General features: G+C 54.6%; 1 protein-coding gene and 1 long non-coding RNA gene across 4 annotated transcripts in view; one reads left to right on the top strand and one right to left on the bottom strand.

Annotated features, from left to right (window-relative positions):
* Nucleotides 1-3,920, bottom strand: part of kif3b (kinesin family member 3B) — a 53,099-nt gene extending 49,179 nt beyond the window's left edge. For 2 of the 3 annotated variants that reach the window (XM_086005520.1, XM_086005522.1), the window contains exon 1: nucleotides 3,838-3,920. The gene's annotated coding sequence lies outside the window, so the exon portion shown is untranslated. Of the gene's footprint in view, nucleotides 1-3,637; nucleotides 3,743-3,837 lie in introns of those variants that run through there. The other variant, XM_086005521.1, reaches the window with a different exon arrangement.
* Nucleotides 3,921-3,924: 4 nt separating this feature from the next.
* LOC147108750 (uncharacterized) overlaps nucleotides 3,925-11,999 on the top strand; it is a 53,409-nt gene continuing 45,334 nt past the window's right edge. The window contains exon 1 of the long non-coding RNA XR_015080643.1: nucleotides 3,925-4,012. This is a non-coding gene — a long non-coding RNA (uncharacterized LOC147108750). The remainder of the gene's footprint in view (nucleotides 4,013-11,999) is intronic.

Here is an 11,999-nt window from a genome sequence, read left to right as displayed (position 1 = left end):
CCCTCCGCATCCCTCCCTTCCCTCCTCCCCTCCTTCTCCTCCCCCACTTCTCCTCCCCATCACTCCCCTCCGCATCCCTCCCCTCCCCTCCTTCCCCACTTCTCCTCCCCATCACTCCCCTCCGCATCCCTCCCCCCTCTCCTCCTCCCCCCTCTCCTCCTCCTCCCTCTCCTCCTCCTCCTCCTCCTCCCTCTCCTCATCCTCCTCCTCTCTCCCCTCCCTCCCCCCTCTCCTCCTCTCCCATCCCTCCCCTCTCCTCCTCTCCCATCCCTCCCCCCTCTCCTCCTCTCCCTCCCCCCTCTCCTCCTCTCCATCCCTCCCCCCTCTCCCATCCCTCCCCCTCTCCCCCATCCCTCCCCCCTCTCCTCCTCTCTCCCCTCCCTCCCCCCTCTCTCCCCTCCCTCTCCTCCTCCCCTCTCCCTCCTCCCCTCTCCCTCCTCCCCATCACTCCCCTCCGCATCCCTCCCTTCCCTCCTCCCCTCCTTCTCCTCCCCCACTTCTCCTTCCCATCACTCCCCTCCGCATCCCTCCCCTCCCCCCCTCCCTTCCCTCCTTCCCCACTTCTCCTCCCCATCACTCCCCTCCGCATCCCTCCCCATCCCCCCCCGCATCCCTCCCCCCTCCCCCGCATCCCCATCTCTGCATCCCTCCCCTCCCCCCTCTCCATCACTCCCCTCCCCCCTCTCCTCCCCCCCTCCCCATCACTCTCCTCCCCCCTCCTCCCCCCCATCACTCCCCTCCCCCCTCCCCCTCCGCGTCACTCCCCCCCTTCCCCTCCGCGTCACTCCCCCCCTTCCCCTCCGCGTCACTCCCCCCCTTCCCCTCCGCGTCACTCCCCCCCTTCCCCTCCGCGTCACTCCCCCCCTTCCCCTCCGCGTCACTCCCCCCTTTCCCCTCCGCGTCACTCCCCCGCTTCCCCGCCGCGTCACTCCCCCCTTCCCCTCCGCGTCACTCCCCCCTCCCCTCCGCGTCACTCCCCCTTCCCCTCCCCCTCCGCATCACTCCCCCCCCTTCCCCTCCGCATCACTCCCCCCCTTCCCCTCCGCATCACTCCCCCCCTTCCCCTCCGCATCACTCCCCCCCTTCCCCTCCGCATCACTCCCCCCCTTCCCCTCCGCATCACTCCCCCCCTTCCCCTCCGCATCACTCCCCCCCTTCCCCTCCGCATCACTCCCCCCCTTCCCCTCCGCATCACTCCCCCCCTTCCCCTCCGCATCACTCCCCCCTTCCCCTCCGCATCACTCCCCCCCTTCCCCTCCGCATCACTCCCCCCCTTCCCCTCCCTCCCCCTTCCCCTCTGCATCACTCCCCCCCTTCCCTCTGCATCACTCCCCCCCTTCCCCTCTGCATCCCTCCCCCCGCATCCCTCCCCCCTCCCCATCCCTCCCCCCGCATCCCTCCCCCCTCCCCATCCCTCCCCCCGCATCCCTCCCCCCCCCTCTCCATCCCTCCCCATCCCCCCTCCCCGCATCCCTTCCCCCCTCCCAATCCCTCCCCCCCCGCATCCCTCCCCATCCCCCCTCCGCATCCCTCCCCTCCCCCCATCCCTCCCCATCCCATCACTCCCCTCCCCCCTCCCCATCACTCCCCCTCCCATCACTCCCCTCCCCTCCCCATCCCTCCCCTCCGCATCACTCCCCCCCCTTCCCCTCCGCATCACTCCCCCCCTTCCCCTCCGCATCACTCCCCCCCTTCCCCTCCGCATCACTCCCCCCCCCTTCCCCTCCGCATCACTCCCCCCCCCTTCCCCTCCGCATCACTCCCCCCCCCTTCCCCTCCGCATCACTCCCCCCCCCTTCCCCTCCGCATCACTCCCCCCCCTTCCCCTCCGCATCACTCCCCCCCTTCCCCTCCGCATCACTCCCCCCTTCCCCTCCGCATCACTCCCCCCTTCCCCTCCGCATCACTCCCCCCCTTCCCCTCCGCATCACTCCCCCCCTTCCCCTCCGCATCACTCCCCCCCTTCCCCTCCGCATCACTCCCCCCCCTTCCCCTCCGCATCACTCCCCCCCCTTCCCCTCCGCATCACTCCCCCCTTCCCCTCCGCATCACTCCCCCCCTTCCCCTCCGCATCACTCCCCCCCTTCCCCTCCGCATCACTCCCCCCCTTCCCCTCCGCATCACTCCCCCCTTCCCCTCCGCATCACTCCCCCCGCCTTCCCCTCCGCATCACTCCCCCCGCCTTCCCCTCCGCATCACTCCCCCCGCCTTCCCCTCCGCATCACTCCCCCCCTTCCCCTCCGCATCACTCCCCCCCTTCCCCTCCGCATCACTCCCCCCCTTCCCCTCCGCATCACTCCCCCCCTTCCCCTCCGCATCACTCCCCCCCTTCCCTCCGCATCACTCCCCCCCTTCCCCTCCGCATCACTCCCCCCCTTCCCCTCCGCATCACTCCCCCCCTTCCCCTCCGCATCACTCCCCCCTCCCTCCGCATCCCCCCCCTTCCCCTCCGCATCACTCCCCCCCCTTCCCCTCCGCATCACTCCCCCCCCTTCCCCTCCGCATCACTCCCCCCCTTCCCCTCCGCATCACTCCCCCCCCCTTCCCCTCCGCATCACTCCCCCCCCCTTCCCCTCCGCATCACTCCCCCCCCCTTCCCCTCCGCATCACTCCCCCCCCTTCCCCTCCGCATCACTCCCCCCCTTCCCCTCCGCATCACTCCCCCCCCTTCCCCTCCGCATCACTCCCCCCCTTCCCCTCCGCATCACTCCCCCCCTTCCCCTCCGCATCACTCCCCCCCTTCCCCTCCGCATCACTCCCCCCCTTCCCCTCCGCATCACTCCCCCCCTTCCCCTCCGCATCACTCCCCCCCTTCCCCTCCGCATCACTCCCCCCCTTCCCCTCCGCATCACTCCCCCCCTTCCCCTCCGCATCACTCCCCCCCTTCCCCTCCGCATCACTCCCCCCCTTCCCCTCCGCATCACTCCCCCCCTTCCCCTCCGCATCACTCCCCCCCTTCCCCTCCGCATCACTCCCCCCCTTCCCCTCCGCATCACTCCCCCCCTCCCCATCACTCCCCCCCTCCCCATCACTCCCCCCCTTCCCCTCCGCATCACTCCCCCCTTCCCCTCCGCATCACTCCCCCCCTTCCCCGCCGCATCACTCCCCCCCCCGCATCACTCCCCCCCCGCATCACTCCCCCCCTCCCCATCACTCCCCCCCCGCATCACTCCCCCCCTCCCCATCACTCCCCCCTTCCTTCCCCCCCGCATCACTCCCCCCCCCTATCACTCCCCCCTTCCTTCCCCCCTCCCCATCACTCCCCCCCCTCCCCATCACTCCCCCCCCTCCCCATCACTCCCTCCTTCCCCTCCGCATCACTCCCCCCCTCCGCATCACTCCCCCCTTCCCCTCCGCATCACTCCCCCCTCCGCATCACACCTCCCCTCCCCCATCACTCCCCTCCCTCCCCATCACTCCCCTCCCTCCCCATCACTCCCCTCCCCGCTTCACCTCTTCCCCCGCCCCTTCACTCCTGGGCTCGGCCCCTCCCGCCTGGGCTCGGCCCCCTTCCCTTCACTCCTGGGCCGGACACTCTCCCTTCCCTCCTCCATCCCCCGATCTTCCGGGCCGGACACTCGATGCGAGGCCGCACCTTCTCCCCACCCCCAGTGCGCCAACCACTGCCCGCATTCACCTGAACTCCCGCTACCGCCTCTCCATCACCAGCGGCCTAGCAACGGCAAAACAAGGCGCTCGCCTGCCCCACAAATACCACTGCCGCCCGCCCGCTCGGCAGTCCGGTCACCCGATCGCACCACCAGAGTCCCCCGCACCCTGGCGGTCGTGGACAGCGGCGACGGGAGAAGGCGGAAAGAAGCGTTTTTGCGGCTCTACCTGTTCCCTCAGAAGCGGTCAGCCATTAGCGCAGGAGACACGGCCCCGGATGAGAAGGAAAGTCAGGAGCTGGAACAGGAGTCGGAGCCGGAATCAGAGTAGGAGACAAACCAGGAATGGAATTCCAGCCGGAGCTGGAGTTAACCCAGGGATAAAATTCCAGTCGGAGCTGGAGGTAAGAACATAAGAAGTAGGAGCAGGAGTAGGCCATACGGCCCCTCCCTGCTCCGCCATTCAATAGGATCATGGCTGATCCGAACCTAGACTCACGTCCACTTCCCTACCCGCTCCCCGTATCCCCTAATTCCCTTATCAGCTAGGAAACTGTCTATCTCCGTTTTAAATTTATTTAATGTCACAGCTTCCACAGCTCTCTGAGGTAGCAAATTCCATAGATTAACTACCCTCTGAGTGAAGAAGTTTCTCCTCATCTCAGTTTTGAAACGGCAGCCCCTTATTCTAAGATTATGCCCCCTAGTTCTAGTCTCACCCATCAGTAGAAACATCCTCCCCGCATCCACCTGATCAAGCCACCTCACAATCTTATATGTTTCGATAAGATCGCCTCTCATTCTTCTGAATTCCAATGAGTAGAGGCCCAACCTACTCAACCTTTCCTCATAAGTCAACCCCCTCATCTCCGGAATCAACCGAGTGAACCTTCTCTGAACTGCCTCGAGAGCAAGTATATCTTTTCTTAAATATGGAAACCAAAACTGTACGCAATATTCCAGGTGTGGCCTCACTAATACCCTGTATAACTGAAGCAAGACTTCCCTGTTTTTATACTCCATCCCCCTTGCAATAAAAGCCAAGATTCCATTGGCCTTCCTGATCACCTGCTGTACCTGCATACTAACCTTCTGTGTTTCATGCACCAGGACCCCCAGATCCCTTTGTACTGTAGCACTTTGCCCCTCTTTTGGTAGGACCAAAAAATAAACAAATAAACTGTAACTAATAGAACTTTACTTAAACGTTAATAAATCAAATTAGAATTTGGTTGTCCAAATTAATTATGCACTCCAGTCCCCGCGGCGCCCACCGGTCACGGAAGTCCTCGAGCGTGCCAGTGGACACCGCGTGCTCCATCTCCAGGGCCACCCGGGCGCGAACATGGCCGCGGAAGAGAGGGAGGCAATCTGGCTGGACAGCACTTTGCAGTTTCTCTCCATTTAGATAATAACTTGCTCTTTGATTTTTTTCTGCCAAAGTGCATAACCTCACACTTTCCAACATTTTATATTCCATCTGCCAAATTTCTACCCACTCACTTAGTCTGTCTATGTCCTTTTGCAGGTTTTTTATGTCCTCCTCACTCACTGCTTTCCCTCCCATCTTTGTATCATCAGCAAACTTGGATATGTTGCACTTGGTCCCCTCTTCCAAATCGTTAAAATAGATTGTAAAGAGTTGGGGTCCCAGCACTGACCCCTGCGGAACACCACTAGTTACTGATTGCCAACCCGAGAATGAACCATTTATCCCAACTCTCTGTTTTCTGTTAGGTAGCCAATCTTCCACCCATGCCAGTATATTACCCCCAATCCTGTGATTTTTTATCTTGTGCAGTAATCTTTTGTGTGGCACCTTGTCAAATGCCTTTTGGAAGTCCAAATACACCACATCCACTGGTTCCCCTTTATCCACCCTGTTTGTTACGTCCTCAAAGAATTCGAGCAAATTTGTCAAACATGACTTCCCCTTCACAAAACCATGCTGACTCTGTCCGATTAAATGATGCTTATCCAAATGTCCTGTTACTGCTTCCTTAATAATGGACACCAACATTTTACCAACCACAGATGTTAGGCTAACTGGTCTATAGTTTCCAGCCTTTTGTCTACCTCCCTTTTTAAATAGCAGTTTTCCAATCTGCTGGGACCTTTCCTGAATGCAGGGAGTTTGAAAATTACCACCAATGCATCCACAATCCCTACTGCTACTTCTCTCAAGACCCTAGGATGTAAGCCATCAGGTCCAGGGGATTAATCCACCTTAAGTCCCATTATCTTACCAAGTACCATCTCCTTAGTGATTTTAATCGTGTTTAGCTCCTTCCCCCCCCCCCCCATTGCCCCCCTGTTTGTCCAGTGTTGGGATATTTTTAGTGTCCTCTACTGTAAAGACTGATACAAAATATTTGTTCAGCGTTTTTGCCATCTCCATGTTCCCCACCACTAATTTCCCAGGGATAGAATTCCAGCCGGAGCTGGAGGTAAACCAGGGATAGAATTCCAGCCGGAGCTGGAGCTAAACCAGGGATAGAATTCCAGCCGGAGCTGGAGGTAAACCAGGGATAGAATTCCAGCCGGAGCTGGAGCTAAACCAGGGATAGAATTCCAGCCGGAGTTGGAGCTAAACCAGGGATAGAATTCCAGCCGGAGCTAAACCAGGGATAGAATTCCAGCCGGAGCTAAACCAGGGATAGAATTCCAGCCGGAGCTGGAGCTAAACCAGGGATAGAATTCCAGCCGGAGCTGGAGCTAAACCAGGGATAGAATTCCAGCCGGAGCTAAACCAGGGATAGAATTCCAGCCGGAGCTAAACCAGGGATAGAATTCCAGCTGGAGCTGGAGCTAAACCTGGGATAGAATTCCAGCCGGAGCTGGAGCTAAACTAGGTTGCTGTGGTGACAGTTAGCTTGCCAAATTGCCCCCTATGGCAAAGGCCAACAGATCCCTTTTCTTTTTAGTTTAACCAGTGTCACCAAACGGAAAAAAATAACAAAAGTGCCCCCTTTTTCGAGCGGCACAACGAATAGGAAACTTGTAACTGACATAATGTTCTTTACACTATCCGCCACGCCCTCCTGTCTCAGCGGTGCCCACCGGTCGTGGAAGGACAACAGATGCAAATTACAAATCGGGAAGTTGGAAAGAAAATGAAACATCAGGTGACTTTTTTCACCTAAAGATTAAGAAACTGCTTTTCAACTGGTGCTTCTTCCCCCCCCCAAAAAAAACCCAGCAGGAGATCGCCATTGGTGCACTGGCTCCTTTGAGTTTTTGGTGTGACTACAAATCTGCCGCTGGAGTGCAGGAGACAGATTTAGTTCGGTAAACCAGGAAGTCTCCTGAAATACAAAATACCACCACTGGACAGCCATTGAGTTGTGATGTAAAGTACCAGGCAAGGTCATTGAAGGAGGCACGACAAATAGGTTCAAGAGGCAATTAGAAACATTTCTAAACGGAGAGGAATTCAGCAGTGCTTGAAGTGAATTTGTAATAAGGGGTACTTTAATTCCACCAAATAACTTTGATCTTACGCGCGACCGGTGAGCACTGCAGGACATATAGGTCCAGAGTTTCCACTAGTTTGCACTGGTTTTACCAGCGCAATTCGCCTGAAATCGGCCAAACCAGTGTAAAAGATCGAGGAATTTTAAGCACAGTTACATCGAGCGTAAATCGAGTTTCCGCAATCTATAACGCTGGAAGACAGCCCCGCCCTTAAAACCTGCCCTGCCCCGCCCCGCCCCACCCCCAGATCAAAATAATGAGCAGGGTGAGTTTTTGCCGATTGTGCCAGTTCGAGGAGGCTCTTCAATTTAAGCTTTTTTTTAAAGGCACCAGTAGGCTCGTTTTAGAAGTTTTTAAATATTAAAACATATTTAATTTACTAAGAAACGGACTAGTGTACACCAATGAAACTAGTAAATGGTTCAGTATAGTTTAAAGTCATTTTCAGTGATTTAAAATCAGGTTATTCACGAGTGGTGCACTGAGCACTTACTAAAATGTTTTTTTTGTGATAAACCCTTTTTCAGCAGTATTTATAAAACTGCACCAGGTTATCACTCTTAAATACTTCGAGGAATATTTTTTAATGCAAAATAAACAATGACGTTCTATAACGTTGGTTCATGGAAGATTTTACGTTTGTGATTATGCAAATAAGTTTGAGCAGAAACTTCACTTCGGAAAAACAATTTGTGCCCAGATTGCCGATTGTGCCCAAAGCGGAAACTCTACCCGATAATGTTTAATCGACAGCGATAGCAATATTATGATTTAGTTATAACGTAAGCTTCTTTAATTTTAATTGGACTTCATATTCAGAATATTATATTAGTGGTGCCTCTTCAGATGAGGGGACACTTGTAGAGCTGTTCTTCTGGTTAGTGGCACTGGGGTAACCCAGTATCACCTTTATTGGTTCAATCAAAAATAGGTGTATTCTTTTGGCTTTGGTGTTTAAACAAATCAACTGTAAATTAATAAAACTTTAAATAAAACTTAACAAATTAAATTAAAATTTGGTTGGCCGGATTGATGATGCACTCCAGTCCCCGCGGCACCCACCGGTCGCGGAAGGCCTCAAGTGTGCCGGCGTACACCACGTGCTCCATCTCCAGGGCCACCCGGGAGCGAACATGGCCGCGGAAGAGAGGCAGGCAATCGGGCTGAACGACCCCCTTGACCGCCCGCTGCCTGGACCACCCGCTGCCTGGACCAGTTCAAAAATAGGTGTAACTGTTGCTCTTACTGCAATCAGTGGACACCGCAGGATGTTAATTGTATAACTGATCAGATTAACAAAATGCTGATTTGTTTACTTTAAACTTTTTTCAGTTTGATTGGACCTCGAGTTATATTAGTGGGGGACACTTGTAGAGCTGTTTTTCCAGTCATTGACAACCAAACACAGCAGCAGATTTGCACACAGCATGGTCCTACAGCAATCAGATAAATAAGCAGATAATTTGTTTGTGATGTGGAGGGATAAATGTTGGCCAGGACACTGGGAGAATTCCCTTGCCCTCTTCAAATAGTGCCATTGAATCTTTTACATCTGCCTGCGAAGACATTCAGTTTAACATCTCATACGCTTTGTGCACCAGCAGTTAGGCTCCACGATAAATCACTACCTAAATCCTCTATTTCTGTTTCCCTTCTCGTATTTGACCAGGTATCTACCAGAACTCGCTTTCACAGCCACATCTCTTTCCTCAGCAACTGTCTCTGGCTCCGACTTATTTCACGTGAATTCCAACTGAAATTCCACTCTTCATGTTTCGGATCCACCCAGGATTACAGTTCTCACCAAGATATTTAGCGTTCTTCGAACCACTGCTCTCGCTGTATCCTGGGATCCACGCTCAACGCCTTGCGCCACCACATGCACACTCTCGACCTCTCTCTTCACAGCACTGACTCACTCCATCTCAAAGCTGTCCTGGTCCGCAGTTCCATTTCATCCTTCGCCTCATCCAGTGCTTTAACAAAAACGTTTTTTCTTCCTTTCAGGTGTCAAGGATCACAAGCTTCAACAACTTTTGTACATCAATGCCCCTCCTACAACAATATGTCCTAGAGGCAACAAGGGGGCAAGCCACATTAGACTTAGTAATGAGTAATGAGCCAGATTTAGTTAACAGCCTAACTGCGTGAACACTTATCCTTTTATTTTATTCATTTATGGGATGTGGGTGTCGCTGGCAAGGCGAGCATTTATTGCCCATCCCTAACTGCCCTTGAGAAGGTGGTGGTGAGCTGCCTTCTTGAATCGCTGCAGTCTGTGTGGTGATTGTACTCCCACAGTGCTGTTAGGTAAGGAGTTCCAGGATTTTGACCCAGCGACGATGAAGGATCGGCGATATATTTCCTTGGAGGGGAACTTGGAGCTGGTGGTGTTCCCATGCACCGGCTGCCCTTGTCTTTCTAGGTGGAAGAGGTCCCGGGTTTGGGAGGTGCTGTCAAAGAAGCCTTGGCGAGTTGCTGCAGTGCATCTTGTAGATGGTACACACTACAGCCATGGTACGCCAGTGGTGGAGGGAGTGAATGTTTAAGGTGGTGGATGGGGTGCCAATCAAGCGGGCTGCTTTGTCCTGGATGGTGTCAAGCTTCTTGAGTGTTGTTGGAGTTGCACACATCCAGGCAAGTGGAGCGTATTCCATCACACTCCTTACTTGTGCCTTGTAGATGGTGGAAAGACTTTGGGGAGTCAGGAGATGAGACACTCGCCGCCGAATACCCAGCCTCTGACTTGCTCTTGTAGTCACAATATTTACGTGGCTGGCCCAATTAAGTTTCTGGTCAATGGTGACCCCCAGGATGTTGATGGTGGGGGATTCGGCGATGGTGATGCCGTTGAATGTCAAGGGGAGGCGGTTAGACTCTTGCTTGTTGGAGATAGTCATTGCCTGGCACTTGTGTGGCGCAAATGTTACCTGCCACTTACCAGCCTAAGCCTGAACGTCGTCCAGGTCTTATTGCATGTGGGCATGAACTGCTTCATTATCTGAGGAGTTGTGAATGGCGCTGAACACTGTGCAGTCATCAGCGTATATCCCCATTTCTGACCTTATGTTGGAGGGAAGGTCATTGATGAAGCAGCTGAAGATGGTTGGGCCTAGGACACTGCCCTGAGGAACTCCTACAGCGATGTCCTGGGACTGTGATGATTGACCTTCAACCACCACAACCACCTTCCTTTGTGCTAGGTATGACTCCAGCCAGTGGATTGTTTTCCCCCCGATTCCCATTGACTTCAGTTTTACTAGGGCTCCTTGATGTCACAACCGGTCAAATGCTGCCTTGATGTCAAGGTCAGTCACTCTCACCACACCTCTGGAATTCAGCTCCTTTGACCATGTTTGGACCAAGGCTGTAATGAGGTCAGGAGCTGAGTGGATTTGGCAGAACCCAAACTGGGCATCAGTGAGCAGGTTATTGGTTAGTAAGTGCTGCTTGATAGCACTGTTGGTGACACCTTGCATCACTTTGCTGATGATTGAGAGTAGACTGATGGGGCGGTAATTGTCTGGATTGGATTTGTCCTGCTTTTTGTGGACAGGACATACCTGGGCAGTTTTCCACATTGTTGGATAGATGCCAGTGTTGTAGCTGTACTGGAACAGCTTGGCTAGAGGCGCAGCTAGTTCTGGAGCACAGGTCTTCAGCCTGATTGCCGGGATGTTGTCGGGGCCAATAGCCTTTGCTGTATGCAGTGCGCTCAGCCATTTCTTGATATCAAATGGAGTGAATCGAATTGGCTGAAGACTGTCTTCTGTGATGGTGGGGACCTCAGGAGTAGGCCGATATGGATCATCCACTCGGCACTTCTGGCTGAAGATGGTTGCAAACGCTTCAGCCTTGTCTTTTGCACTCACGTGCTGGGCTCCACCATCATTGAGGATGGGGATATTCATGGAGCCTCCTCCTCCCATTAGTTGTTTAATTGTCCACCACCATTCACAACTGGATGTGGCAGGACTGCAGAGCTTTCATCTGATCCGTTGATTGTGGGATCGCTTAGCCCTGTCTATAGCATGCTGCTTCCGCTTTTTAGCATGCATGTCGTCCTGTGTTGCAGCTTCCCCAGGTTGGCACCTCATTTTTAGGTACGCCTGGTGCTGCTCCTGGCATGCCCTTCTACACTCCCTATTGAACCAGGGTTGGTCCCCTGGCTTGATAGTAATGGTAGAGTGAGGGATATGAGGTTACAGATTGTGGTGGAATACAATTCTGCTGCTGCTGATGGCCCACAGTGCCTCGTAGATGCCCAGTTTTGAGCTGCTAGATCTGTTCTGAATCTATCCCATTTAGCACGGTGGTACTGCCACACAACACGATGGAGGGTGTCCTCATTCTCCACAATGACTGTGCGGTGGTCACTGCTACCAATACTGTCATGGACAGATGCATCTGCAACAGGTAGATTGGTGAGGACGAGGTCAAGTAGGTTTTTCCCCTCATGTTGGTCCTCTCACCACCTGTTGCAGTCCCAGACTGGCAGCTATGTCCTTCAGGACTCAGCCAGCAGTGGTGCTATCGAACCACTCTTGGTGATGGACATTGAAATCCCCCACCCAGAGTACATTCTGTGCCCTTGCTACTCTCAGTGCTTCTTCCAAGTGGTGTTCAACATGGAGGAGTACTGTTTCATCAGCTGAGGGAGGGCGGTAGGTGGTAATCAGTAGGATTTCCTTGCCCATCCTTGACCTGAAGCCATGAGACTTCATGGGGTCCAGAGTCAATGTTGAGGACTCCCAGGCTGACTGTATACCACTGTGCCACCACCCCTGGTGGGTATGTCCTGTCCCAGGGATGGTGATGGAGGAGTTTGGGACATTGGCTGAAAGGTGAGTATGACTATGTCAGGCTGTTGCTTGACTAGTCTGTGTGACAGCTCTCCCAATTTTGGCACAAGTCCCC

The sequence above is a fragment of the Somniosus microcephalus genome, chromosome 13, assembly GCF_052327205.1.
Source record: "Somniosus microcephalus isolate GS21.2 chromosome 13, FLI_Smic_1.0, whole genome shotgun sequence".
NCBI lineage: Eukaryota > Metazoa > Chordata > Chondrichthyes > Squaliformes > Somniosidae > Somniosus > Somniosus microcephalus.
This window is presented reverse-complemented; position numbering and strand designations above follow the sequence as displayed.